The sequence below is a fragment of the Dipodomys ordii genome, unplaced genomic scaffold (genome assembly GCF_000151885.1).
Source record: "Dipodomys ordii isolate 6190 unplaced genomic scaffold, Dord_2.0 Scaffold14, whole genome shotgun sequence".
Lineage (NCBI taxonomy): Eukaryota > Metazoa > Chordata > Mammalia > Rodentia > Heteromyidae > Dipodomys > Dipodomys ordii.
In genome coordinates, this window is record NW_012267230.1 from 16,618,930 (window position 1) to 16,621,393 (window position 2,464).

Sequence of the window (2,464 nt, forward strand, 5' to 3'; positions counted from 1 at the left end):
TAAAGAAGGAACAAGAAAGATCTTATGAGACAGTTAAGGCCTCTATGGAGAAGAGTAAACGATTATGTGAAAGGGTTACAGAAAAGACACTATGAGCTTAAATTTGATATATGGCCAGATTTAACTAAGTATACTGAATATCATGATTTTTGGCCACAAATTGGGAACCCTCTAAGCACAATTATTTAGAAAAGATTTAAAACGTATAAAGTACAAAACTAAACAAAAGTAACTATGAAGTACTAGAGTTTATGCCTTTCTGTTCAACACCTTGCCCATATGCTCTGGTTAATAGGTGATAAACATCGAAACCAATTGTATTTCTTAAAAATAGAAGTAAAGCCGAAAACAAGTGCCTATCGGCATAGCTCGTCATCCAAAAAACAAGATCAGGCGACCAGCTGGTGACCACCCAAGAACGAAGCCTTGCAGCAAGATTGTATAACCTTTTGCCCTTTCTCATGGAGACTTTTGCTATAAAAGCTTGTTATCCTCTGCAATAAATCGCACTCAGCATTCACTCCCCTTGTGTGTGAGTTGTCTGTTTGCCATCTCCCCACCTATTCCAGTTCCTCCACTAGGTGTCCTCCGTTGTCCCGAAAGAGCCGGTCCGCGGCAACCCTAGATACCCCAGGGGCATCTCCAGGCGAGAGGAGGAGAAGAGTGTGGAGGGCTAGGAAAGTGGCTCAGTGGTAGAGTACTTGCCTTGCATGCATGAGGCCCTGGGCTCTATTCCTCAGCACTACGTAAGCAGAAAAAGCTGGAAGTGGCGTTGTGGCTCACGAGGTAAAGTGCTAGCCTTGAGCTGAAGAGCTCACCTCTCAGGCCCAGAGTTCAGGGTCAACGACTGACACCAAATATACATACATACATATATATATATATAATGGAAAGAACAGCACATTTATGTGCTATTTCGCTAGTGTTGCTCTGACACACCACTGCAGACTGGGTGGTTTAGAGATCTGTGTTTACAGTTCTGAAGTCCAGCAGCATGGAATCACTGTCTTCTGGGCCACATTCCCTCATGAGGTACAAGGCAGTGAGTTCTAGGTTTTCTCTCAGCTCCTAAGCCTGTGAAAGCAGAGTGACATCTCTACAGAGGATCATCCCTGGGTGCATTTCTGGGACCCAATTTCCCCCTTTTAGGAACACAGTAACAACAGGAACTGGAGTTGATCTCCTGCCAAGAGCCCATTTCCATGTAAGGTCACATTCACAGGTACTGGGTGATGAGAGCATCCATACATGAATTTTGGGAACACAACCAGTTACAATGTTCCTGCCTCTGCTGGCAGCCTCTACCTCCCTATTGACCGCGTGACTCCTTCCTGGCACCCAGCAGATCACTGCTGGCCCTGATGGCTGGCCTGAGCTGACACTGAGAATTCAGTGAGAGCTGGGATGAGACTGCTCTGGGGCTCAGGCACCGAAGTTTGGAGCAGGACCACACAGAGGCCAGTCTGTCTCGGAGCTGAGGCATTGGGACACTTCCTCAGGGCTTCAAGTTTTCAGAAAGAAGTAGTTGCAGCCACAGGCTAGGAGGAGGAGCGGAGCACTGCAGGGGTGAGGCAGGAGCAGGAAGTGAGTGGTGCAGGGGCGGGCCTTTTGTGGAGCAGAGAATGAGAGGGGTGGGGCAACAGTGAGTAAGGGAACGGCCCAGGTGCGGGATTTGTGTGTGTGTGGGGCAAAGCTTGAGAGGGATGGGGGGAGAGCAGTTGGGTGGCAGGGCACCAGAAGGGACCGCAAGAGCATGGAAGTGAGCGGCTCCAGGGGCGGGGCTTGTGGAAGGGCAGGGCACAGGAGGATTGTGGCAAGGGAGCAAAAGTGAATGGTCCAAGGATGGAGCCTGTGGGAGGCCAAGGGTCCACAGAACTGTGCGCACACCTAGAGCACCATCTGGTGGGAATCAGTGGTCACTGCACCCTCCCTGGTCCTGATAAGTATGGTACACATACCTAGAGCACCATATGGTGGGGATCAGTGGTCACTGCACCCCGGGACCTGAGGAGAGGAAGATGGTGTGCACACGTACATCACCATCTGGTGGGAATCAGTGGTCACTGCACCCCTGGTTGGTTCTGAGATGAGAAACATGGTGCACACACCTAGAGCACCATCCGGTGGGAATCAGTGGTCACTGCACTCTGGTCCTGAGGAGAGGACAGTACACACACCTAGAGTGCCATCCGGTGGGAATCAGTGGTCACTGCACTCTGGTCCTGAGGAGCATGATACACACACCTAGAGCACCATCTGGTGGGAATCAGTGGTCACTGCACCTCCGGTCCTGAGGAGAGGAGGACAGTACACACACCTAGAGTGCCATCTGGTGGGAATTAGGGGTCACTGCACCCTGGGTCCTGAGAAGAGGAACATGGTGCGCCCACATAGAGCACCACCTTGTGGGAATCAGTGGTCACTGCACCCTCTAGTCCTGAGGAGAGGAGCATGGGGTGCACAC